Source organism: Chaetodon trifascialis, chromosome 12 (assembly GCF_039877785.1).
Source record: "Chaetodon trifascialis isolate fChaTrf1 chromosome 12, fChaTrf1.hap1, whole genome shotgun sequence".
In the NCBI taxonomy this organism is placed as follows: Eukaryota; Metazoa; Chordata; class Actinopteri; order Chaetodontiformes; family Chaetodontidae; genus Chaetodon; species Chaetodon trifascialis.
Genome location: NC_092067.1, coordinates 17,945,043 through 17,973,032, shown reverse-complemented (window position 1 = coordinate 17,973,032; position 27,990 = coordinate 17,945,043). Strand labels below are relative to the sequence as shown.

At 41.4% G+C, this 27,990-nt stretch overlaps 1 protein-coding gene across 11 annotated transcripts in view; it reads left to right on the top strand.

Annotated features, from left to right (window-relative positions):
* Positions 1-27,990, top strand: part of map2 (microtubule-associated protein 2) — a 90,103-nt gene that overhangs the window by 4,577 nt on the left and 57,536 nt on the right. For all 11 annotated transcript variants that reach the window (XM_070976735.1, XM_070976731.1, XM_070976733.1 and 8 more), the window contains one exon: positions 22,136-22,188. The gene's annotated coding sequence lies outside the window, so the exon portion shown is untranslated. The remainder of the gene's footprint in view (positions 1-22,135; positions 22,189-27,990) is intronic.

The following is a 27,990-nucleotide window of genomic DNA, read 5'->3' as shown; positions in this document are numbered from 1 at the left end:
ATAGGTTGTTTTCAGGTCATGGTCAGTTACCGAAGGGCAGTTATTAAATGGTGGAGTCAGTGTCAAGCTCCAGGGCACTTCAGCACATGCGGACATCAGGGTTTTAACCTCTGACTGAATGTCTGGTTGAGCAATGCTCCTTCTACTGAACATAAAATAAAATAACCTATATTATATGTTACAGCAGGTTACTCAGTGAGGTCTGTGGACTGTGGATGGCTCATAAAGGATTTAGTGTCAGAAAGGATCTGTGTATTCATGGAACTTTAACTTTGTGGTGGCAGTGAAGGTCACATATGGTGGGTTCAAGAAGAGAAAAGTCATGCCTGCCTTTGCTTTTTGAGAAAGTGCACTGAACTGAAGCACTTTTCTCCAATCCAGTACCTCCACTTAATAGCCTCCCTGTCAGATTTCATGTTTTACGTTTGAGACTCAGGTTGTCCTGCGTTTGTACAGTACATCTCATGTCCACAGAATGAAATGCTCACCAATCGTTCCATGGTCAAAGAAAATAAAAAGTTTAAGTCTTAATCTTGGATTTGCATTAAAATGTTGATGGACTGCAGAACGTTGAGCTCAGTTGTTGTGCATTGACAGTCCTGTCAGGGAATGGGCTGCTGACAAGTCTAAGCTCAAGTCCATTTTTTGTCTGTAGAGTGGTATAGCTGATCTCTCACCTGATCTTCAGCTAAAGGATATCTACTTACTACACTGACACATTTCTACCTGCTACAGAGCACAGTGATATTCCCATTTTTTTAGTGTCTTGTTGGATTCTTCAATGTTCAGCTGTCTTTTTTTTTTTTTTTTTGCCCTGAGGAGCACTTGAAGTCAAACTAGCTGACCTTTAGCTTGTGGAAGGCTGAGACCAGTCAAACCCACAAGAGTCCATCCCAACACCCGGGCTATATCTGTCTTCCTGACAGCTCTGAGTTCAGGATAGACCACTGCTGTGTGTAGTATACTGAACCTCCATAAGTGAACCCCTCCACTGATGAAACTGTTAGAGGGAATGTCACTTCTTAGAAAAGTACCTTTCCAGGAGTTAATATGCTGAAGCCTTAACAGTATGTTCCCAAAGATTATTAATACACTCATTCATACACTCAGTTGGGGGCCGCTCCGGTAGCTCACCTGGCACAGGTCGTACCATGCATCAAAGCTGAGTCCTTATCTCAGCAGCCTGGGTCCAGTTTTGCTACGTGGCTTTACTATCATAATAACAACTAAAGTAGTGTAGACTAATACAACTGTTAGACATTTTGCAAGGTATACCTAATTCACTGGCAGCTGAGTGTGTTATTCCGGTATGCAAGCGTTTTGTGCTTTCACGATATCCCGCACACTCAGATCGAAGCTCTTGCTTAAGTTGTGGCATGAAATGGGACTGGGGAAGTCTGTATTTACACATATAGAAAATGCAGCACGATCATTTCTGTGTTTCATGCAAATGTCAGCCTGTTTAGGCCATACTGTGTGCTTCAGAGCTCCAAAAAAATGCTTCTAGAGTTAAAAGTAGACTGAAGAAGTTGCAGAGATGACAACAGGTCAGCTGTCACCCTCTACAGGTGTTGTTGGAGTTTCTCTTTCAGAGCATAAGAAGATCCTCGCACATTTTGAGGCACGACTTGCTGTGAAAGTGTTTGTGCTCTTGCTGCATAACACATATAGGAAAGCAGTAAAGAAATAGATAAAAGATGCGAATGGAATTTTGAATGGCGATTTTATTTTTGGCACCAGCCTGATGTCAGAAGTCTATAGGATGTAAGTATATCTATAGAGCCATATTCTCTTCACCCAACAGTACAGAGCAGATAGAGAGCGCATAGAGAAACATGTGTGGGCTGAACCAGGAAAAACATAAGGGTGAGTCACAGCTCACCTAACTATTTAGTATTGCCTCTCCTCTGCTCAAGGAAACAAGTACGCGTGTATGTGTCTTGCATCTGTGCGATAGCTAAGAGTGTGTTGGTGTGTGTGCATCAGTGTTGATGCGCTGTATCACTCAGTCTGCGTGTGGGAGTGTATGCTTGTGTGTGGGTATCATTTACAGTTTTCTGTGCTTGTGTTAAAGGAAAACAAATCACCCTCTGTGTCTTTCACTTTGATACCTCATGTGTGATGTTTAGTGCATCTCAGGCTTTATTTTGTGACATAATGCTGTAATTTGATTTCTTTCAGCCTGCTCCATCCAATTCAGTTACACTGAGTGGTTTCCTGCATTTTGCAGAAGGCCTTATAACAAGCTCCATAGAGGAGTGTGTGGGCATAGAGATGCAGCTAAATGGCCTGTCAGTTAGAGATACCTCAGGTTTATGATTGTTTTCCCATAAGCAAACTCCTTTGTGGTTGCACTGAAAATATCTCTCGAACACAACCACCACTGTAGTACAGTAGGGATGTACCAGTACACAGTTCGGTTCATACTCCAGTTTGGGAGTCACGTGTTATTTGGTAGATCAGGAAAAAAAAAACAAAATGCATAGTGATACATTTCTTTTCATATGGGTGATGCTGTCGAATGTGGGTTAGCATGTTCAATGTGCTTCCATTGACATATTAGTAATGAATAATTTTACATAAGCACATGTACTTACTGGGAAACAGGCTTCTTATTGACAGCATCACACAATTATAGACCTGATAAAATGCAGCAAACTGATAGTGTGTGTGTGAGCAGTGCAGACACTGGGACTCAACTCGCTCATTATCAGAGAGTCAAAACCCCCGAGATGATCAAAGATGATCCAGAGATCTTCCCACCTAGTGCCCATCAAATTCCCACCACCCACCGCCTCATGGTCTCCAAGGATTTAAAGAAGAAATATGTAATATCCCCATGCTTTCTCTATGTTTTCCTCTTTCGTCTCTCTATCAGGTATCCTTCATGCACTGATGACAGGCCTCGCAATCTGATTGCAGAGTCCAGCACTCATCTGAGAGATCCTGTCAATCAAGATGCAATAATCTATGACAGAGATGAATAGAAAAGCGGTTCCTAAAGGTTCCTGACAGGGTTTCAGGTGGTTCCCTGCAGAATTAAATGGAAATGTTATTAAGCCCTGGCTTATTGTTTGGTATGCCATTTTTTATGTGCGGTGTGTCAAGATCTTCCTTGACTGTGTGTATATAGCCATTCTTTTTCGAATCCCTTCCTAACAAGAGGGAAGAGTCTTAATACTGTACATGCTGATACTGAACACCACTGTAAACCTGTTTTACCGTCTCTGTCAGGATAATTGCCTCTCACATCACTTCATTGAAATGCTTTAATATTACTGCTCTTACTTCCATTCTGCTTCTCTCGGTGTTTTTTTTTCTTGGTAGAGCACAGAGGTTAATGGTGATACAACGTAAGGTCTGCGACACAGAACAGGTACAGGAGCTGCTGAATGACAGCCCGAGACCGAGAGCACTCAAGTGAATACCAAGTTATGACCTTTTTTTATACCTGCGTTAAGTAACACACGTCTTGGATAATAGCATTCGTTCAGAAAAATGCAAAAATCCCATCAATTTCAGGCATAAATGCACCTGAGACTTGCTAAAAGTCCATTTATTTTCTCCAGGGATAGTCAGAGATGCCTTTCGTTGCATTAACAACAACAGAGAGTTAATGAAATGCCACTATGTTTCAGATTAACAGGAAATGTCAGGCTTCTTGTAGCTGTGAAACAAGCAAGGTTCGGATAATACTGCCGATTATAAGGGTAAATGTTACCTGAGACAGTGATGTGTGTATTTGTCCGCAGTTTGATGAAGGATAGAAAACAAAATGTCTTTTTAATACAGGTGATGAAATTTAATGTAACTTAAACTGAGCTAAATTAATTGATTTTATATTTAAACACAGTGAGGGTACAAAATGCTGAGTCACAGTTTGGCCTCATCTGATGTCTGAGTTTTGTTCATTGCCTGGCGTGCTGGTTTTTCCCATTTCCCATCATAATGCTGAAAGTGTCGCCAGACGCTTTGTTAAGTGTGTGATCTGCGGTTCTGAACTTGTTGGAGATCTGTGGGAATTCAGAGCGTAAAAGCTTACAAGTTAGACACAAGAAAGGAACGTGGATGATCCCCTCATTGTTTTGAAGGTTGCGTTTCATGTTTTCAGCAGTTGTCTTTGGGGAGGCAAGTCGGCCCTTTTCGGTTATGTAATAAACACTCGTGCCTACACGCATACAGACCCACACAGAACAAAATCAGACATTCACACATTCACTGGATGTACAAATACACAAACATCCCTTGGTAGTCAATTAAAATAGATGACTAGATGGCGTGTCTCTCTTTAATCTGGTACTTTCTGAACACTTTTGATAGCTGTGTCTCATCGTATGTGTTATTCTAGACTTTTCTCTTCTTGACAGACCAATCCTATCAGATAGCTTCAGTGTGGCTGTCACCAAATCCGATTTAGAGCAGGATCCAGACTACCCCCCAAATACCACAGAGCTTTATTCTCAGATACCCACTGTCACAACTGAGGCACCACCAAAGATTATCACAGATCCATTATTGTGAATATGTGTTTTTGTGTTTGTGTGAGTGAGCGTGTATTGCTCATGTTGTGGGGTCGTATATTTGTTTTCACAGTCACATTGTGGGGCCTGGCCTTCCTTATGGGGACAAAACAAAAGTCCCCATTACCTGTGTTAGGGTTAGGATAAGTTTATGTTTAGGTTAGGGTAAGTCTCCAGGAAATGAATTTAAGCCTGTGTAATGTCCTCAAAAGTGATGGAAACACAACACAACACTGTGCGCGTGTGTCCTTTCTTCTCTCAAGCAACCTGTGGGCTGACTCTTGAGGGGGAGGGGAAGCAGCTCCCTTCTTTTAGGCTTTAATCTTTGACCATCTGCTCTAGCCAAACTCCGTTTTGATCACGCCCAACCTTACGCAACATGCTGCACCTGACTGTATGTATGCTGAAGTAGCTGTTCAGTCAAACAAATGTATGCAAAGTGCACAGTTTGCATGTTGTTCATTGAGCTGGATAATATATGTCATTTTAGCGCTCAGTATGGAAGTTGCATTCCTGTAAAATTAGAATAAAACACCTATTCAAGGGGTAAATAAGTAATTTTAAAGATGTTATTGAACACTTTGGAGTACATGCATGGTTTTTGTCACCTTTGAGAGGTGATTACTATTGACATTGAGTAATAGAAGTGTGAACACACTGAAGGAGAAGGTTTATTTCTGCCTGAGTACTTTTTTTTTTTTTTTTTCAAATATCTGCCTACAGATGACTATAAACAACAAGACCACAGTATGAAGCCTCACCTTTGGTCCAAGTTCAGTAAGAATTGATAAAAATACCACAGAAAATGAATATTATCCATATGTTTTTGTAAGGGTTTCTCTTGGCTTCTAGATAAACATCAATATTTACATTTAGGAAATCTGTACACTGTTTTTCTGCAAATAAATATCTAGAATTATATTTAGGCAATCCATCTTTATATTGAGGCCATTGACTGTATATATCATTTCAAACCCTATTTGCGCTGAATTCCTTGATTTGGCTTTAAATTACCTACTCAAGCAGCATATCGTCGTTTTCAAAATTTCATTTGCTGTTCGAAGCACCAGTCCTCTGCACAAACAGTTGCAACTGGCTTGATCTTGACATGACATAAGAGGGGGCCAGGCTCTTCTTTTCAATGTGGACTCTTGTTGGCTGTTGTTGGCTGTTGTAAACTATGGACAAGATATGGAAGATCCTAATTGGTCAAGTGAGGTGTCAATCAAAAAGTCAGAGTGCAGTGAAACTTTGGAACTGATGTATTTTCTACATGTACCTACTGTATGGAGAAAAGGTTCCAGATAAGCATGTCTGCCAGTTAATTTGAAATGAATCAACAGCTTTCTGTGGGTTGTTCATGCATTTTGGACTGAATGTCTACTGGATTGTGTCTGGATCCTTTCATCATGAAATTGTATTCAGATAATATACACATAACCCTGCCATCCATGGTCTCCATGTGCCTGTGCTGACTTTCCCCTGTCAGTCACCTGTCTTAACATGATAACACTCAATGAAAACCATAGAGGCCAGAAGTAAAGGCACACAGAAGAACCTGCAGACACAGCAGCACAAACAATACGATGGTTATTAGATTTCCCGGATTAAGAGCTAGTTTATATAAGATTAAGTGCAAGTGGGAACCTCCCTACTGGAGGAAATTACAGGATTACACCAATTGAACAGAGGATGGGATCACTGTACTGGCAGATCACGCATATGCACACACACATTTCTTGCACATATGCAAGAAATAACCTATTGCAGGAAGAATATGTCTTGGAGGGAATAGGTGACTGGGAAAAGGCAGGAAAGAATAATTCAGACTAAATAGCTTTGAACTGCACACACATACCGTTCTCAGGAAAGATGTCATGCACTACAAGCCAAGTGACAAGCAAAACAAATAGAGATGGACGGTTAGCCAATCTACCTGCCAGCCTGTATTCAGGGGTTAGTGACATGACTCAAGCCAAGCACATCTAACACATCGAGCACAGACTAATCCTGAAAGTTCAAAATATTCACTTTAACGAGTAATTTCATCATTCGTCATGAGTTTCATATTCAGCCTTCCAAAAAAAAAAGAAAAAAAAAATCCATTTTAGATAACGGCATTTGTTCCGGCACAGCTTCCCTTCAGGAATTGTCTTGAAATTAATGTCATTATCAAAGACAAAATGGCTGATTAATGCAACAGCATACAGAAAATAATTCTTAATTCTAGTACAATCTGAATTTAGTGAATCCATTGGTAGATTTTAAAGCCAGTGAGTTTTCAGGATTCGAGTTGAAGAGTTAACAGCCATGCTTTTGTTTTGCTTACCTTTCTGGTTGAAGTGTTGACAGATATTTTTCCTTTACCCTGTGCTACACTGCTGGCATGAAACTTCACTTTTAACATATACAGTTATTTTGAAACATTGTATGAAACTGTGACCTTAGCTGTCGTGCCCATATTCACCTAGCTCATACTTAGCTTAGCTAGCTCCAACTAGCCCAGATACATCCCCAGCTGTCTAAACCAGAGCTGCCCAAGCTCTGTGGAATATTCTACAGATATAAACATTAAAACTATAGTGACAGGTGTAATGTAGCTGGTATGATGTCAATATAACTATCAAATCATTTTCACAGTTTTTTGCTGTGGACTGTGAAAAAATAGGTGACACACGCGACTCTCTAGATGATGTGCTGCTGTAGCCGTGCTGCAGCCGTCTTGCTCACGTTGCTGTGTGGCTTCTCTAACCTGTTAACATGGCCCCCGAAATGAAAAGCAAGAGCTTCTGCGACCCACACGCACTGCTCAGGTAGGCAGCGCATCCCAGCCGTTACAATTGCAGCTAAAATTGTATATCGAGCCTTGTTCCTTTCTCCCAGTGGCAGCCATTAAGTCAAACCACCCACCGTTGTCACACATGCCCCACACTCACACACAGACACACAGTTAAGCTTGCTGCTCCTTAACAGTCTCCAATCCATTAATGCAATCCAATCCACATCCTCTTTGATTTGCTCAATGCGGTGTTCTGCTGTGTTGCAGTGATGGGTCTGTGTGCCTTTCTCTTGTTTTCAGCAGCAGGGGCTAGAGGAATGAGGGGAGGGATGAAGGAATCCTGGAGGTGCAACCGCTCGCACCCTGCCAGCTCTTTCCTTATATATAGTAGCTGCTTGCAGGGAACAGCCTTGGAAATGCAAGTCTAGATCAGCATGATCATTCTCCCTCTCTCTCTCATTGTTTCCCTCTGCATATTTTGTATGCCAAGTATGTGTTTGCTCAGCCGATGCATCAACCGCCTCTTTTGCTTCCATGGCAACCTGGTGCTAGTAATGCAGAGATAACAATAATTATTGCTCACTATTTGCATTTATGTAACATACACAGGAAAGAATTAAAGTAGAAAACCAATGATGACTGCAGGCTGGCAACTGAGTCATTTTTATTAACAGTAGAGACGGTCAAAGTTATGTCCCATATCTTCACTGGAAAAACAAGGCGGATACATGGTGCCAAATGAAGTAAACAGCAGTAATTATTTGAGCTGTGCAAGGCATTTCCCCTCGGGCTCTTTTAATGGGGTAGAGATGGGAGAGTTACACTTTGTGTCCACTTTATCTTTGATTTGGAAGGCGGCCATGAAACAGTGAGCATGCTGTACATTAGCAATGCTATCATCATTTCTGACTATTTCCATGTATTCTACTTGCATCTGGCATCCCCCCAGTGTCCAAAAAGCTAGGAGGAAAACAGGTGTCAGAACTCCTCTATGACTCCTTGATTTGAATTGTTGATTTTGATTGATTGGAATTGAATAGCAGTGTGTGTGGTATTGATAATGTAATCCCAGTTTTTGTGTCTGATCTTCTTTTAACATGAAAAAGAGGTATAAGGCCTGCAAAAATGACAAGTTAGATTATTGGACAATTCATAGTATGCATGACAACACTACAAAACAAATGAGCACATGAACTAACATAACTGACCTGTAGTCACAAATAAACCTGCAGTGTTGTATCACAGTGAATTCAGCACTTTCTGACCTTATTGTCACTGATCTTTGAGTGTCTTACCAGTTGTTATGCTATGTCCTCCTCCTCCTCATTTTCTCATTTCTCCTTTAACCTTACGCCCATCCCACCCAATCCCTCCTCCTTATTTACTTTGTGATGATAAATGTGGCGAGAGTAAAGGAAAATTAATACCAAGGTCAAGTTATTGTATTCATCTGCTGTGGGTTGTGCTTGTGTTAATTGGGTTATATTTCACAGTGCTGCATCATTTGTTGAAGTTACGCTTCAGTGTCTTTGGTCACTACTTATTGGTTATTTGACGTTACATAGATTTTGTTGTGTTATAGACTCTGCTTGGCCCCAGAGGCTTCCCATGTATTTTCACCTCATTACCTTCACCAGTGTCCCCTAAATATGTGCTCGCTCTCAGTGTGAAGTGAATTTTAGAGGTGTCGAGATTGGAAAACAACCCACATTAGCTTTCCTGCTTAGGTCTCCTTAATATGTAACTCACAAACAAGAGCACAAGTCTCCCCCTGCATCTTAGCTTATTGAATGAGCCACCAAACAAACATTCAGCGGGGAAAGTGCACTGCTCATGTCAGTTTGTGGGCTAAGTAGCTAATTAGCTGCTCAGCTGCAGTGTATTTACCAGGGTGTAAACATACCTGCACATGTCACTTTGGTAGATACCCAGTGAGGTCCTCACTAGAGCTCAGGCAGCATATTTTTGTCCAAACCCGACCCGAGTCTAAGAGGGTAGTAACCTAGCCCGACCCAAACCCGACAGGCATTCTGTTTTTAATGTCCGATCCTGACCCAAGCCAGACAAATTAAATGTAAGCTGAAGTTACCCTGTCATACAATTGTTGTCACCATCGTTAGAGCTTGCCTGTTTACCCTGATTGCATGTGCTGGCATTTTGCAATGACCGCCAAAAGGTATTGTTTTATATAAGCTATAGGTAGATTGTTCTAACACGCTCACACAGTATGCAGTGTATATACCATAAATGTTTGTTAACTAAATATTTTCAGTTTAGAAGTCGATAATTGCACAGCTGAGATGATGAGGCTTCAGCTGGGCACAACGGTATTTTGACATAATTCTTATAGTTTTGGAAATGCTGTATATCCAGACTTGTAGTGGTGGTGCTTGCCGATTTGCATTTAATAAAAGAGTGAGCTGTTGGCCATGGCAGAGGTGAGCCCTCTGCGAGCCCCCTTCCAGTTTGCTAATGTATCCCAGGAGTACCCCCACACCCCACACCCATTTGTCATCAGCAGCCTATTTTGAAAAAAAAAGAAGAAAAAAAAAGGGGAAGACATCCATTTTCCTCCCTGTGATATGAACATATGAACCTTCACTTAGGCTGAATCAGCTAATGCTGTTATCAGTTGCCATGGAGACTGACTGAGTTAGGGTGTTGCTGTGGAAACTGAGTGGCTGCTCGTCACCGCCCACAGCAGTCCTCCCCGCTCCCTTCAGCCAACCAGCACCTCACACATTTAAACACACATTTAAACGCACACACACACACTTATGGACACTCAGACATGTGTTTTATGATGTAGCAGAGTTGTCAATATGACAGATTTGGTGCGTGTCTTTTATTTAAACCTCACAGACAGACACAGACAGATGTATTTCTATACGAATGTGCTGCTCTGGCTGTATTCATGCGACAGTGAGGCCTAAATTGAATTGAGACATGGAGGATGATTCATTGGTCAACATCACTGAATGTATTGTTCCTTTCATCCTTAATGTCACAAAGCACAATAGCAGCAGCACAGAAATTGTGTGTTTAGCCACAGTTTGGTCAAATTGAGTGTCTCCAACACACTGGACATGTAGACTGAGTGCAGAGACTGTGCTGCAACAAAGGTTTGAGAAGTTTTGGTATATATATTTTTCACAGTGAATAACAGTGAATGCTGGCCGCTGTTTGGATGTTTAGAATAAAGCAGCACACAGAAGTCAATCACTAATCGACATGCTCTTTAGCAATCCAATCAGCCGCACCTGTAACACAGCCTCCAGGTGCTCCCCATAGGTCATTTTCACATGTCAAAGCACAGCTCTATTCAAGTGTCCCAGTGAGCCCTGACAGCGTGACAGTGAACCAGCACGCATAACGCCAGGACCCTGAGACTGAAGCAGCTAAATGTAATTCAGCCATTGTTAATTTTATTATTTACATTGTGCTTTTCATGCTGCGGCATGTCAAAATGTCTGCCGTGAGAATGGACTGTGAGGAAGTGAGCAAGACGTAATCGCTTGTGTTCACAATTTGCTCGTGCCTCGTTGGCCTCACGCAGTCAGAGTTCAGTCTGACTCAACTTTGACATGCGAAGTGCTCAGACAGTCTGAGCGAGTTAATGGGAGTGGCCTCTCATTCAAGAAGTATTGATTGTTTACATCTTTCTTTACGTGACTGCATGGCAGAATAATAGCAGAAAAGGAGGGATGCTGCTCTGCTGCAGTGAATGGCAGGCGATAGAGGTTAATGACAGTGAATAGATAAAGTAGAACTTGTAGAATGATGAAAGCCCACAGCTTCCAGCCTTGAGCTGTTTGTTCTTACAGCCCTCCCTGCACTATTTCTTGCCCTGCCTGCTTTTTGCAATATCGTGCAAGTAAAGTTTGTCAGGTGTACTACGTCACTAACCAGTTATAGGGCTCATTCTTCTATTTTTTCAACAATGCTTTATATCCATAAAATCACTGTAAATACATTCAATTAATATACTGTACTACAATGTAATAATGTAATCAAATTAATGTGAATTACTAAATGATCGTAGTTCTGGAATTTTGAAAATAACATAAAAGACTAAATATTGGCATCAGTAGAGTTGTGTTAACACTGAGATGTTGCTTGACCCACACACTTGAGCAGGTCTTTCTGCCTGCAGTTGTTTATTAATTCAACAGTAGTTGTGTTGCCTGCCGTGGTTTACCGTTTCACTGCTCCCCTGGTAGTTGTCTCTGTGGTGGTGATATACAAAACACACACTGCACACTGCCCAGGAGGCCCACAGAACAGGCTTTGCAATGAGTCCCATATGGTGTTTAATATAGGATACACTAAACACAATATTGGACTACATTCAAGTGTGTTAGCACAGTTTTCTTAATAATGTTGTAGAGCTAAAATTATCTTTAGTGTGATATATGTAGGCCAGAGGATGGAAATTACATAAAGGCTGTGATCACGCAGGACATGTCTGTAGTTGTAGGAAGCACCTTTTTCATGTTTTGCATGGTTCTTATGTACGCCTCACTTTCTGTTTATTTTTATTTGCTTAGCGTAGAATGCATGTTAACATCCTGTAGACATACTAATGTATTGATTATGTGCATGTTAACAAATTTGTCAGGCAATCAGAGCACCTGATTAGGAGGGTGTTTTCTGATTGCTCCATAGTTTTTTTTTTTTTTTTTTTGCCATAAAATTACTGAAAAAATCAGTCAGAGCAGGCTATGTTCTTACTTCACTTACCAACCTTGTAGCTGCATGATAAAGAAAGACCAAATTAGTTGAGCTATCAGATATATGGGACATGAGCTCTGGTCTCCTGCGTGAGGCTCATGTGTATAACCCACTACTCAAACCCAGCCTCCACACCTCTAAGGACTTTGTTGCTGTTTCTTCTACATCAGGTAGACCAGTTGTTATGTCTGTGTGATATTGCCATGGATGGGTTTACGTTGGAGTTAGCTGACAGCTTGGTGCGTCTCATACAGACACTAATGGGAACCTTCTGCATCTGTATTTGACACTCTGGGAATGCGACCAGCCTCACACACCAGAACCATTGGTGCTGTCATGATAAAAATATGAACGATGATCTAAAGATTGCTGCCACAGAACAATACTAAGCAATCACAACCACAAGCTCTCCATATGTGTCCGCTAGTGGGTGTTTGTGCACGTGTGTGCGTGCACTGTAGGTACATGTGCGAGATCACAGACGAGGGAGTGTTCATCAGCTTGCTGGTAACATAATTGAGTGGTGCTGTTTATATTGCAGCCCACGCGAACTCATAAAGAAGCTGTGAAAACGCTTGCTCTGTTGTAAAGAGCACCACCATCTGAAGCTGCACGACGTCTGACACCGACAGGACGAGCTTTTTATTTGACGATACATATGGTGGCTTCTTTTCACTGTGGCTGTTGGTAAGTGCCGCTGAAACAGAGAGAAAGGCCAGGGGACGGGTCAAAATTAGGGAGAGATAACAGGTGACAGAGGCATATAGAGGAAAAAGAGAAAAAGGTAATTTTAGCAAAGTCATTTATTCTTTAATGTGTGTGGAGCCTTTGTAATTACTTGTACTCTTTTCCTCCTGTTTTTAAACACAGCAAATAAATGAAATGCATTGAAAGAGAAAAGTCAGAAAGGTTGTGTGCAGAGTTTCCCTCTGTTTCTCTCCTTTCTCACCCCCTAGTTCATTTCTTTTCTTTTTTCTGTTTTCATTTGCAAATGGAAATTAGGGGTTATTTTGGTCGGCTGTGGAGGAAACGCTTGTCTGAATTCGCCACAGTGTTTCAGCAGGATGTTTATCCCCCTGAAACACACACATTCACACATAATGCGTTGTGGATACAGTATTTCACTGTGATAACATCACCCATATGGTGTTTCACTACTGTGCAGCAGAAACGGGAGGTGGTGTGTATTTTCTTTGCATTAAGCTACTTTAAACTGCTTTGACCACATTTTCTTTTCACACCGTTCCTTACATCACTCACTCCTCACCACATAGACATTTTCCCCCTGAATTAATTCTTGTTGTGGTTTTGTGGCTTAATGTAAAAAGCTGCAGTTGTGACCAAAACATTGAGAAATGACATTGAAGAGAACAGAAGATATAATTTTGATCTAGGGCCCTGGATGCTAAATACAGGGTTGTATGTTGACTAGGACCAACGCTGGCTCACTGGGGTCTGATGTAAATACTGAACAACTGGGGTATGAGCTCTTATTTTGAAAAGGTGGCTGCAAAACTTTTTTTGTGCTACCAAAAACATTTTTAGATTTTCATTTTTGAAAAATGAGATTCTCTACAAACTAATAGTTTCCCTTCACTTAGACTTGAAAACAACTTTAGACAACAAATTAATGAACTTCTAATGAACTAATGAACTTCTGATATTGCATATATACCCATTTAGTCTATACATGTTTGCTAAAGAGCATCCCAGCAGCAAGAATTGTCATGTTACGTGTTCCTGCCAAAAGTAACAGTAAAGGCTTCTGGTGTGATTGCACCTCAGGCTTTGTTCAGACTGCGAGCAAATCAGATTTGTTTCTCAAATCCGATCTTTAAGACAGACTGTCTGCACTTATTTACAAGTGATCAGATTGGATTTGTTCATCTAGACATCACGGACCTATCTGCATACTGTCATAAGTACGCATGACAACTTATTTCAGTGTCCGTCCACGGTCTGTCGTTCTCTGTGTTGTCCTCCATACCGCTGTGCTAGTAGCAGCATGGATTCTGCTCAGCCGCTCTGATGCGCTTCCATCACTCTGGATTTGACGTCGTCATTGTGTTTCGCGTTGTGACTTTTCTCCAGACACTTTGAAGTCCAATTTGAGTGGCTAGAGCATCTGGGCTGAGACGCATCTGTGAAAATTTAATTTGAATCGCATTTCAAACCACCTCCAAATGGATCCAATTGCGAAATCAGATTTTATGGGTCTATTTTGTTTCTTTGTTTGCAGTCCAGACTTTCTAGAATCACACTGCATATAGTTCGGATATGCCAAAAAGGGATTTAGGCCAGCAGTCCGAACAAGGCCCAGTACCAGCAAATTAGACTTCATATACTGAGATATCTTAATCAGCCAGTTTGAAATTTTGAACGCCAATATTTTTGTGCCAATATAAAATATCATGAATAAAACCTCTGAAATCCTGCCCAGTAAAAGATATAACTCTTGTCAATTGTAGTAGTTAGTGCCACCATAAGTATGAACTCAAACTGCAAACATCATTTCCATTGTGTTACAGTTAGACCTCTCTGACGGTTCCATATTTAGCTGTGTTTAGCCGCTGTTAAATTAGAATTAACAGCAACTGCACATAATCAAGACACCATCTAATTGAAACAAATGAACAAATGCTCCTCATGTTCAAACAACATCATCGCAGTGACAGTTCGCAGTCATTTTTAATGTGGGCCCTGTGTGCGCGCCAGCATCTTCCAAACCCCACCCAGCCGAGGAGCGAGTGATGTGGCTTCAGAACCGACCACAGAGGCCTGGGAGGACCCGACCAGCTGGCTGCTTGTGCTTCACTTTTTCCAACATCCCAGCAGTCACATAGAAACACACATGCACACATGCTGTAGAACAGAGGCAACGGTGCAAACAAGGAGGCTTAAATATGGCCACAATTCTGGGAATATTCATGCATGAAAACCTGAAAGAATCCAATTGTTTACACACAAACATTTGGAGTATTTTAAGCATGACTGTGTTGCTTCCTGTAACACAAGGGAGCAATGCCAGGATGGAGCGAGATGCCTGCAGCAAAAGGAAAAGTTGTGGGCAGAATTTTACTTGAATAGAAGCAGACCTCACATAATTAACTTATAACTCTTTACTGGCAAATAATAAAACTTGTACACTTGTGAGTCGCCACCAGTAGATTCACAGACATTTTGATTTGATTTAATACCGCCCAGGTCGCTCATAACTTCACTACCAGTGACATTAAAGTTGTAGATTGAATTTTCTGTTGACTCGTGTAATAATGCATCATACCTGATGAGGTGAGCGTTCAGTGACACTTACGGATGACGCGAAGCTTCTTTCTGTCCTTTGAGGATTGCCTTTTGTTTGCATTTCCCTTTATTTATGTCCTGCCTTGGAAATAGTGCTGAGAAGACTCGATTCACACTTGTCGAATATCCTGTCTTCTTGAAAAAGAGTAGGACAGAGGAAAAACAGTCTGTCATCACGAGCATGAATGACACTGGCAGCCACACCGTCAGTCTAAACAAACCTGAGGAATCTTTGACTTTTTTTTACAGTAAACCAGTTAAAAGGTTCATGAAGGGTTCAGGTAGAAATTGATTTTTAAAGGCATAAGAAAAATACTGTTGAACAGAAGTTTACATCAGTTAATCTGAGGGTTGTTTTCTTTATTAACCAATCATATATCTGAAAAAAGTCAAAAATGGCCAAAGCGAGGCATTAAAAATCTTGCTTTGTCCAAAGAACAATCTAATAAATCTAATAAAACCACAGTTTTGACACTTCTGGCTCATCTTCCTAGATACTCAGATCCAAATTAAATGAGTCCAATCACACGATGAAGCAGTGTTTAAACAGGTTAACGCTGAATACTTACTCCCATCTCCCTACGCATCATGGCAACCAAATGCTGCCATGATTTTTTTTTCTTATTTCTTCTCCTTTTTTTCCAGTTTCTCTGTTTCTCCCCAGTTTCTTCCCTGCTTTCTTTGTCCTGCTGCCTCCCGGTGTGTATATCCTGTTGGTATAATGAGCCATTGCCGCTTTTCTAGGAAGGCAGAGTCTGTTCTGTTTACCCCGGTGTCCTATTTCTGCTTTGCCAAAATACAGGTAGGGCCGTAACTACTCTTTGTGCTGTTTTGTGAGAGTGGCTGGGATTGTTGAGGAAAACAGGGGATAAAATTGGGCACAATATATGAGCACCTCCTATTAAATGACAGTTCAGCCTTTGGAAGACACAGCAGGTACAGTGATCAAGAGTCAATGTAAGTGACTTTGATTGTACAAATAAGGTTTCCCTTTTTTTGGCCTTTCACGTGTTCTTTTTGTTCTTTTTTTTTATAGTTCTACACAATTTTACCAATTTCCTTTCATCATTGTCGTACAGCTATGTACAGCTGTGACACGAACATATGCACAAACACATCTGCATGCACACATATGTAAACAAAGTGACTTCTTGTCATTGAGTGCGACCTTCCTCTGTCAACAGTATTCAACATAACTAAGAATAATGCACCCATTCTTCTGGGCACTGTGGGAGCTCCACGTGTAGGTGCTGATACTAAGACAATACGTAGTTAAATAATATGTAGAGGATAAACGTTTCTTTGCCACAGCCTGCTCATTTTTGCCATTTAAAGAAAGAAAAATCTGCTGCTGAGTGCCCTTGGGAATCAATCCATTTATTATTCCTCTGGATGTTGATGTCCTCTGATGATAGCGGATAATTTGATTTCCGAATCTCATTTCAGGGACTTTGCAGACACAAACATAAACTGGATCAAGTTTACGTCTGTCTTCTTTCTGTCTGCTTTTTGATGAAATTGCTTAAATCTAATCTCTCCACATAGGAGTTTAATTCCCTGTGTTGCCTTTTGGATGAATAAACCTGCCTGAAGTAGACGATGATTTTATGAGTCATAATGACCTGCTGTTTCCTCCATGTTGAAAAATGCCTATCTGTCCTCAGCTCACTGACAACACAATATCAGAGCTGACGTTCTGCAGTACTGTCCCACCAGCTGATTGCCTTCATCATAGATTGTGTGTGACTCTCTGGGCTTTGGCCTGATGGTGAATTATAGTTACATGACAGCTTGGAGGTCCCTGAAAGGGCAGACATAAAAATGTTCATGCTCAACTGTTAAACTGCATAATAAACAGAGGCCGTTTGAAATGTATTTATAGGTGTATTCACGCGTGTGTCATCACAGCATGGCTGCAGATCCAATGTCACTTGGTTGTTTCTATTCACTCACTTGGCCTTTTTAGCTGACAAATTAAAACTTTTTATGTGGCAGAAGTAATTTTTCTGACACAATGACCAGGTCCAGGGGTCAGTCATGAGCTGCGTCATGTGTGGAATCCAGCGTCTTTGTCAAACATCATTTGATCAGATTCAGAATAGTTCTTGATGATAACAGCGGGGCAGACAGGAAGCAGAGCAGGACAGCCTGCTGAGGTCTCTGATGAGGTGTAAGTGCCCATCCATTTGGAGAAACCCACAAAGAGCAACCAAATTAGCATATATACACATGTAAACTGTTATTTTGATGGATGTTTGCAATAAGCTCACAGAGAGCACGGGCTGTTGGACTGGTTCGTATTACCACGTGTGGTCTTGCAACAGCAAGACATGAAATTAAATTGACAAGCTTTTATACTAATGATTTGTTTTTTTCTCGAATGTCGCCTCTGGAAATGAAAAAAAAAAAAAAAAACCTGGCACGTAACTCGAGAAAATTTGCTCGTTGGAACAGCTTCACATAAAAGGTAAAAGGTTGCTGATTTAAAGACATTTTTAAATGATGATGGAAATTCAGACAGACACTGTGCAGTAATGGTGCAAAGCCTCAGGAAGTGGTGTGTTCCTGAAAAGCTGTCTTCCTTTTGATCAGAGTGGCGTTGTCTGATGAAGAGTCTGATGAAGCTGTGAAGCAAGCACGCATTAAATGACTGCTGACTGCGTGTTTACATTACAAAGACACTTAATATCTTATATGCCAATCCGTGTTTCTCTTTCTGTGTGACAGTTGAGCTTCTCAGGCTGCAACTACCAATTATTTCTATTATTATTCTACAAAATTCATGGCCAGTTGAGTTTCCCAGAGTTGGCCTCAAATGTTGCCCTCACTTTTGCTTAAATAACTAATCAATATATCATTATAGCTGCTTGGAAAACCTGCCTTCCTACATCGTCTCTTTACCTCTCGCCCCTCCATGTTATCCATATGTTTTAGTCGCCCATCTGAGGTCCATCTAACAGAAAAGAACCATTACTGCTTTAAGTGTTACAGCTGTTTACTTCAGCCTTGTAATTACAGGCCTGTGTGCTCCCCCCTGCTGGTGCTCTGTGGCATTTCTTCTAATCCTATTGTCCTTTCAGGGGTACAAGATTCAGCCTAATTGGGCAACATGTGTTGAGACTGAAAATAGCTGGAACAAAGGGAAAAAAAGACAACACAAGGGGATGTGTTTGTGTGGGCATGTTGCTACAGATAGCGGTGAGAAGACAAAGCAGGAAGTCCAGTTTGAAGACTCTTCAGACACAAAGACATGGCACAACAGTTCATAGTCCTTTCAGGCAGGATTCTATAGGAAATTTATCCTGGCAGCAGGAAGTTTCTCCGTCTTGATTTCCATCAGTTGAACAGGAGGGTTACCTACACATTACGCACCACTAGGTATTATTCCTGGAATGATCCGCAGATGTTGTGTGTCTACAGATGATGCAGATGTTGAGTGACCCTGCTTTTTTCTTCCCTGGTGCCTTTAGTGGTCACAACTGTCTTGCACCACTGAAGCGCTCTGATTGAAATTAATGAAGCTTCAGCCTATTATATATCATGCTTTATACTGTGTTTGTATGATCGAGGCCTTGTGGTCGCACTGCAGCCACAGGTGATGAATTTTCTTGCAAAAACAATCCAAATACAATCTCTGTTGTCTCTCTGTCTCTGTTGTAAAATACAATACAGTATAATCATATAAGCTACTATTGGAGCTGGAATAAAAGACAGATCTTGTGTGGACAGCATGTGTGTATTGAGATTGAGCATAGTTTGAGTGTCAGTTTGTGTGTGTGTGTGTGTGTGTGTTGTGAGGGGGATTGTGTGAGTATGTGTGCTTGTGGAGGTCTGACGGCACAATAAAGAGGGCTGCAGCCACTGGTAGCCTCAAATAACTAGTCAGTCACTGAAGTTCATCAGTCCACTGAAAACCTCCCAAACAAGCATTTTTTAAAATGTTGATAAACTTATTATCTAATAGCTTTAGAGACAAATGCAAAAAACGCATTAATCAGCTAATCTGTGCAAAAAATCATCACACTTCAATTCCCAAGACCTTGACTAGCACCTTGACATCTTTTGCATGTTGCTGCACCTTGTGCATCAGCGCTGTGCACCAGCCAGCCGGGACTTTTGAGTTGAAACAGTGAGTTACAGTTATTGTAGAATCACACTTTTTTTTGGGGAGAAACCCACCAAAAGGTGTTGGACAGAAGCTCGCAACAGACTGTTGAGGCTTCAGGAGGAAGAATCCTGATTCCGTTCTGGTTCATTTTTTTTTTTGGGGGCCATCTCAGAGATTAATTCATATAGGATTTTATGTTTTGCTGCCTGGATGTGCAAAAATCAGTTTTTTTCCAGATGGAGGTGCTGCAGGAGTAAAAGAGGCTTTATGCTGAATGCATTCTGCAAGTCAGTCCACATGCAGTCAGTGCCAAGACTATGAACACAGCATGTGTTCTACGTCTCGCACATTTAGGGCCGTTGGACCTGAATTGTGCCTCCTCTTTACTGTTTTGTAACATTCATAGACAGAATATCGTGGCGCAGCAGGATTCAGTTCACTTATGGGGATGGCATCTCCAGGTGATGACATCCTTCCATATTTATTGGACATTGACCTCTGATGTGCTCTGGATGAACCAAGGCTGAGCATCAGTAATTCCATGTCTGAGGCCATGGTACAAATACATGATTTGTGATGGCTTGTTGCCAGCATCCGAGAAAGGCTCATGAACACTATTTTTCTGAATTATGAAGGAGGGCCAAGAGTTCAGGTTCAGGTGGCTCTGCACTGCTACTTGTGTGTAATGGCTTCAACAATGAGCTTACTTATTGTTGTGTCCATGGTCACCGGCTTTGTGTAATGACTTCAAGAATGAGATTCTGGGCATTCAAGATTAGGTTTATTCAGAGGTGAATGTCCTTGCTGAGTTCAATGAAAGGACCTTGTTAGGGCTCTACCTGAATTTGAATTTCCCGAATGAGTCAGCAGTTCAGGCTGAATATAAATTTTTTTAGGGAGGACAACATAATACAGTAGATTGTTTTTGTTTGCCTCTATGTTTATGAATACTCAGCGTTATTACTGATCCTTTTTCTTCAGTGCACCTACGAGTATGAGAAACATATTATCCGTGTTCCACTACACTGAACTACTGTGCAGTTATAACAGAGTTTCAGTGCCTACGGTCATCACCTTTGATGAGAAAACATGTCTTCTTCACGCAGACAAAGAGATAAGAAATGCCGTGCATCCCTCCTGCATGGCTCCTGGCAGTGCTATGAGCCCGTCAGGCTGGATGGCAGGTGAGATCTGTGTTTAGCTGACTTTGCTGCTGTAGCATTCAGCACCGGAGCAGAATCTGTTTCCTCACCCCTCTCTGCGTCCGTTATAGTGACTATAAGCAATATTGAGGCGAGGTCTGTCACAGTTTACGCCTTGTCATGCTAAAAATCACTGACATTTAAGGAGCAGCTGTAGACCTCGGCATCGATGCTGCTCCTCTTCAATGAGTTTGGTCATTGGTTTGTCAGCGTGGTTGGTTTTGGTGTAAGAGTACGTTCATGATATGTTCAAGGGCCTCCATGTCTCAGCCATCCTGAGCGCGACTAGCTTCCCTTAACCCTCAAGATTCGGTATAAGAAATTTGCTGTTATTGATCATAGGGAAGGACTGAGTAGGAATGTTGGCTGCTAAGTATTTGACATGAATGATTTATAGTCTTTTACTACCTCAGTGCGATTCACATTGACATGAACTCATTGCCCTCTTGCTGAGATACCCCTGATGGCCCACAGTGTCTACACATGCAGTATGTTCAGACTCTGGCTGTTGGACTGAAGCCAATTAGTGTGTGTGTGCTCTTGTGTGCAACTATGTGTCTGTTCACTGGAGCTGCATTGGTTTTGTTTACCCTTTCATGAAGCTTGCAACTGTGTGTGTGTGTGTGTGTGTGTGTGTGTGTGTGTGTGTGTGTGTGTGTGTGTGTGTTGTGTGTGTGTGTGTGTGTGTGTTTGTGTGTGAGAGAGAGAGAGAGAGAGAGAGAGAGAGAGAGAGAGAGGAGAAGCAGAGATATGTCTGAGTCTTTGTGGCTGCTGTCGAATGAATGCTGCACATGTGGCATTGACAAGCGCACACACACACACACACACACACACACACACACACACACACACACACTGATAAGCTCTCCCTTTCTTGCAGTCACTTTATCTTTCTCTCTCTTTTTCTCATGTGCACTCTGCTTTTCTCAGCTGGGTGATAGCACAGGGCTTCCTTTAGATCCTCAACTGATTGGACACCACTATCAGTCATACTCTCCCACCTTGGACTTCTTACTACTCTCACCTCTGCCTCTACGTCTTCTTGTCCAACTGTCTCTAAGATACACTGACGGTGTTGTTTGTGTGTTTGTGGTCATGTATTACTCACATTGTGAGGACATATTATCTGTTTACGCAGTCACATTGTGGGGACTCACTGTCCTTACAACGTCTGTCCCTATAATATTACATTTTAGGGTGAAGACTTGGGTTAATGTAATGTCCCCAAATGTGATGGAAACATATGTGTGTGTGTGTGCGTGCGTGTGCATGCATGCATGTGTGTATTAACCACGGTGCCACCTGCCACTGCACTCACAAAGTCCTGGCAGCCAAATCTAATCTCTCTTCCTCTCTCTCTCTCTCTCTCTCTCTCTCTCTCTCTCTCTCTCTCTCTCTCTCTGTCTCTCTCTGTCTCTCTCTCTCTCTCTCTCTCTCTCTCTCTCTCTCTCTCTCACTACTGTTCTCCCCTTATCCTCCCTCATCCTTCCAGGTCTCGGATGTTATCCCTTCTTCTGAGCCGCGGACAGCATCCCGTCTAGCCAGGTGAGTCAGTATCTCCCCCTTTCTCTTTGTTTTGTCATCTCACCCTCTTGTCTCTGTCTCCCCCCCTCCCCTTCTCTTCACTGCTTATGGATGTGGGTGCTGCTGCAAAGATGCTGCGTCACTGTGCCGGTTTCATATAGACACGGTTGTGATTTTTTTTGTAGGACAGAAGTGGCAGAAAAAGCAAAACAGATGCATCCCCTTTTGTCCCACCTGTTTCGCTGTGTATCTCTGTTACCTTGCCATACTGGGGAACGTGTGTTTGCGTGTGTGTAGCAGAATTCATGAATGCTTTTCGTATGTTTTCATGAATCATCGAAGACCCCGAGCATTTACAGCAATAGGCGTTTCTGTCTTACATTAGTTTAGTCATTTTTGTTGAGCGTGTGAGTGTGAAAACAACCCACTTTATTAGTGCTTTGTGTGTGTGTGTGTGTGTGTGTGTGTGTGTGTGTGTGTGTGTGTGTGTACATGTACATGTCTAGACACTCCCAGACAGTCATTCTGTCAGTTTCTGTTCAGGTTCACTCTCACATGGCTCAGGTGCTACATCATACACATCATCCTCACTAATTGAGACACTGTAGATTCACTCTGTTTGTCCAGACTCATTTCTGGTGTAAAGTCTGGTCACCCCTCTTAAAGAGGTGAAGTACAATTTGTCGAGTACCCCATTCAGACAGAAGATGGACTGGTTAAAGCGTCATAATCTGGCTGTACTTAACTGACGTTACCTCAGCTTTTTGAGAGTGCAGTAACCTAAAGATTACCAAAGAAGTGCAGCTTTGACACTTTCAACCTTCACACAATGTGCACCCGAAATTGCCCTCTTTTCTGTCAAGTCAATACCGACCGCATCAACATGCAACACGCATCATTAGAGTCAGCTGAACTTTAATGCACGCCTTCATTGAAATGCTTTTATGTCAAAAAGTAAGCAGGTAATTCTTTGGACAAAATGTAATTGAGCGTTTATTTTTACATTAACCCCGACCCCCTCTAATGGGAAAGGGCTGCTGGTACTGCCCATCCCACTGAGAGTCAAGACTCCACAGCTCTCTGCAGGCCATTGTTGTGCTTTGCCTTGAGTGGCTGGCTGTCATCAACTATGTTTAGCTATAGCTCATGCTGATTGCATTCTATCTCGCCAGCATGAAATGGTGGGGAGACAAATGCAAATTAATGTCTGGTGAAACTTGGAAGCCAAAGAGAGTTAGAAACATTTTTCTTATGTGTTGGCCTGCTGGGTGTGTAAGTAAGATTATGCTAATTGCTTATGCTTTCACACTTTATTTAATTAGACATAGTGCCCTGTGTGTTGATTAAATGAATACTGTGTAATATATCAGAGCTTGCTGTTCTCAGTTTTTTTTGCCTTAAAATTACTATTAAGAAATATTTTCGATATTAACATTGTATGAAATTACTCACCTGTTTGAGAGTGTTGCGGATACTTAAAATTGCAGTTATAATCAACACTCAACTTTGCAACTTCTGGACCAACAAGCTCAAGAAACAAACAAAAAAATACCAGAAAACAGTAAGGAGCTGCTCCCATTAATACAAGATAACTGCCAGCTGTAATGGCTGGATGTGAAGGTTTGCAATTGTGTGCTAGCATGCTAACAGCAGCAACTCGCTTAGCTAAAAGCTCATCATTGCCCCATAGATTAGATTAGATTAGATTACCGATTAGAAACCACTAATTGCAGCAATAAGACCAAGTGCCAGTGCAATCATCAACCAAGAAGGGTTATTTAAGAAAGTTTAAGAAAGTTGAGAAAAATCAACATGATGAGCCCAAACAAGTCATCAATCATCAGTCCTTCATCACATACTTAGCTTCTCAGTCTGTGCCACGAGCCAGCAAGAGTTACAAAAAAAAACACACAAAAAAAACCCAAAACGCCATCATGAGGTTGACATTTGTGATTTTGAGGGACAGCTATGGCATGTATCGCCATGACATTTTGATCCAACATTCACGTTCCCCTAAGGATGAATTGTAATAACTTTGGTGATCCTTAACTTTTTAAGCAGTGCCGTCAAACATTATAACATGTCCGCTGCTTTGTTTATGACCAAATACCTGCCATCAGCCTCAGCTGTACTTGGTTTTTACTGTAATCAGCAAATGTTAGCATGCTAAAAAAATTGCTCGAGAGTTTCTTTTGAGGAGGTAGGGGAGATAAAAAACCTAACACACACACACACACACACACACACACACACACACACACACACACGCACACGCACACGCACACACACACACACACACACACACACTCATTGGCTGCTGCACAGCAAGTCAGTGTCAAACAGTCCTTTTTGGGATCCCTGTTATAAGCAGCTTCTTCATCAGTGACAGCACATCAGCGAGGCTTTTCATTTACTTCTCAGATGGTCCGAACCGACTCCAGGTGACAGCATTCACCAGTAGTTTTTCATACGGCTGCCTCTCAAGTTTTCAGAACTCCACAGTAAATATTGATCATTCACCTCGTTTGTGTACTCTAGTGCCCCCTAACAGCTGTTTTGCTCACGCTGCCCCCCTTTAAACTCACACAAACACTGACATTCAGCGTGGCCTGGCAGGGCACTGTTTGTCCGTTTTCAACCACGACGTGTACATTCAAACACAATGAAAGTATCTGATGTGAAAACATGTAAGCTTTTCCCCCCGTCTCCTTTCCCCCGCTGTCTTCATGAGGGAAAACATTAGTGGCATTTCCCAGCAGGTCTGTTTGACCTTCTCGTGTTTGTTTAGCCTCTCTTTTTGCCCGCTCCTCCTCACCCACTCCAACACGCTGGTGGCTGAACCAGACAGAGAGGCGATCCTGACCCCAGTTTCACTTTGTTTACATCTTAACCATTTATTCAATTCCTTTATCAGCTATTAGACCCATTACAAATGACAAGCCACTGCAGACAGAGAGGACTGGTAGAATTTGTGCATTTAATACAATACAGTACTTTATAGTACAGCATACAGTGGTTTTTGGATCGTCTACATGCACAAATGTCACAATGTTTAAAACAACATGTTTTAAAAAATTCCCTATTATCTTATTAATTTTACCTTATTAAAGATATTGAAGATGTGACTATTTTTACGGTGCATGTTTTCATTCAAGACCGGCCTCACCAGAGAAGTAACCTCTTGCAAATATACAAATAATGATTGCAGCATCATACAAGTCTTAGGGAGGAGGTTTGGGTGGATGGCTTACAAAGTGACTGATCTGAGACCACAGTTTTCCCTCCTAACAGACAACGTCAGCCCTTTTAAGCGCGATCATGATCTTTCTCTAAACTGAACCATGACGGCAATCTGTCTGCAGCCTGAAAGCCACAAAGATTTTTGTGTGCACTTTAAATGCATCTTTCAGATCATTTTGATGCCGTAGCAGAATTAGATAAATCCTGTGAAAATTGGTGCACTGCAGTCGATGGCCTCCAGTACATCCAGTGATGTAATGTGCAAAGCTGCTGCTAAGATGACTGAAAAAGCTATTTAAGTCTCATTATGGTGTAACATAACTCTACTAATATCTCTTAGCCTCCGCACAAACACATTAAATTCACCTGAGGTCCTGGTCATAAATCTTTAGAGATTCATTTCCAGGACCTCTTTTTCCAGCTTCTTAAAAAAGAGGAACCTTGTGTCACCTTCTTTTTAGTGTTGGGCGGTTTACCGAACCAAATCCACAGAATAACAGCCTAAATGTTCGATTTGTTATCATTATATTTGTTGTGTCATGAAAGCATCAGGGGATGTGTTACATTATTCAACAGGGCCGCATTAAAAATGTAAGCAGTGTGAGGGCAAGAAATGCTATCAACAAGTTCTGAATTATTAAAAAATTAAACCAAAATCCTGAGCACGACTTCACTTAGTCAAATCAAATCAAACCTCCTTTAACATTCCTTTAATACTCCACGAGGGCTTTGAGCATATCTTGTAGGTTTAGTGACTTAACATTCTTTTATGTCATTTCTAACATCGAGATAATATTTTATAATGACTTTTTTGAGTGTATGAAGTCCTGCCCAAGTTTCATTCTGGATTATCTTCGATGTGGTTTGAATGCTAATTTTGAAATTTTGAATATTTCTTATAAATAATAGTTCTCACAATCATCATCACAATAGTTCTCACAACCATATGTTGTTCAATGGCAGTTCCCATAGATAGAGACATGGAGAGAGTGTGTGTTAGTAATGACAGCCACTGCAGCAGTGATGTAATGGCCCAGACTCCCCCCACTCCTCAGGCTAGACTTTCATTTTCTTCCCTTCTCTCTCTCTCTCTTCTTGACCACCTCTCCCCTGCATCTCTTTGTCTCTTGTTTTTATTTCCATCTCACTCAGCAGCCCGACGGTCTTCCAGCGTCCTTTGCTCCCTTTGTTGTCAAGGCGCTCATACATATTAACAACTGTTATGAAATATACTCACATAAATGCATGTTCGGTCTCCATATGGTATTTGCAGATATGTATCTTTGTCTCATTCAAAAGCTTTGTAGCTATGACTGTGTTAGAAACAATACACTCCGAAATAGTAAAGGGCGCAACATGTTATTCATTTTCAAAAGCCAGAAAGCAACAGTTTGTGCCTGAAAGCCTTAGAAAAGCTTTTTTCCATCCTTATGAACCCAGAAGAGCTCAGCTTCTTGTAGACGAGGCTTCTTGTAGAGGCTGGCGCTCAGAGCCGAAAGCATCCTGTCTATAAACCCTTAAGTACATACATATATACACTCTTCTGTTCCTCGGATGTCCACATAAGCAGAGTAATATGACTGAGATATTTACATTCCACTTTAAGACTGGGTCATGAACAATAGTTCAAACTCCGAAGAGAAACTGTATGGATAAAATAATGTGCTTTGAGCCGCAGACAGTCGTCATTGATGGACAGAAATGTTGTAATGTTTCATTATTGGACTGTATTGTTCAAGTCTGATGGACTGAATTAATGAAATGACGACCTGTAATAGTACTTCACTAAGCCTCAGTGGATTTTGTTTTACCATAAAGAGACTCAACAGTTCATACTGACAGTAATCAACTCTTGCATGGATAATGCAGCCCAGACTCCAAAAAAGTTGGGACTCTGTGTAACAAAGTGTGATTACTTGGTAATCCTGTTTGACATATACTCAGTTGAAAACAGTACAAAGACAATATATTTAAAGTCTTACCTCATCCGCTTCGTTGATTTTTGTAAATATCTACTTTTTACGGCAACACGTTTCAAACAAGTTGGGACAAAAGCAACAAAAGACTGGGAAAGTTGTGCAATGCTCCAAAAACACAGGTTAAAAAAGCAGGTTCATTGGTAACAGGTGATAGTGTCACAATTGGGTATGAAAAGGGCGTCCTGGAAAGGCTCAGTCGCTCACAAGCAAGGATGGAGAGAAGTTCACCACTTTGTGAACATATGATTGTTAAAGGATGTTACTTCATGGGCTCTTCATTAAACCTTTGTCAGTTCCTTTGCAAATAATTGCTTTCTGTTTTTAGTCACAGCTTTTTTGCATTCAAGGTTGCAGTCCTTTCATTCATTTCATTACTTACACAGGATTTCAGCCATAAACCATAAACTGTACTGGAGGAGTGTATTCTGTCGACCATCAACACATTTTCGGCCAAAAATGCCAACTGGTGTGAATGAAGTGGCAAATGGTTCTGAAATTGACTCTCTAAAATCTCAGCGTACCTAATAACATGAAATTAGCGCCGCAAAATTCAAGGACAGATCTCTCCAAACTCCAAACCCGCACATAAAACTCACTGTATTCA